The following is a 335-nucleotide window of genomic DNA, read 5'->3' as shown; positions in this document are numbered from 1 at the left end:
CCTGCACATCCCCGCCGGCTCGGCCGGAAGCCGCCGGCTCGGTTCCTCTTTTCCTGCCGCGCGTGTCCTTCAAAGAGCTTTCCTGGGCGCATCAGGGCGCGCGTCTACCTGCCCTTTTCTCCTCGGAGGCTTGGTAAACATCACACCCAAACATCACAATCCCGACGCCCATTGGTAACAAGTACCGGAGCACAAAACACAGGCAACCACCCGTCCGCAGCGCGCTTCTCCTGATGTAGATGTTTGGAGAAACTTCAGGGCAACCACAACGGCCATTCCCACCCAACGCTACCCCCACGGGAGGGGGTGCCGACTGCCACTGCGCTGCGAGCAAA

The 335-nt window shown here is 61.2% G+C and overlaps 1 protein-coding gene across 1 annotated transcript in view; it reads right to left on the bottom strand.

Annotated features, from left to right (window-relative positions):
- LOC102260525 (chromosome unknown open reading frame, human C9orf3) overlaps positions 1-335 on the bottom strand; it is a 333222-nt gene that overhangs the window by 36215 nt on the left and 296672 nt on the right. The gene's annotated exons all lie outside the window — the stretch shown is intronic.

Source organism: Myotis brandtii, unplaced genomic scaffold (genome assembly GCF_000412655.1).
Source record: "Myotis brandtii unplaced genomic scaffold, ASM41265v1 scaffold419, whole genome shotgun sequence".
Lineage (NCBI taxonomy): Eukaryota > Metazoa > Chordata > Mammalia > Chiroptera > Vespertilionidae > Myotis > Myotis brandtii.
The sequence above is the reverse complement of the archived record's forward strand: the minus strand, read 5'-3'. Positions and strand labels throughout refer to the sequence as shown.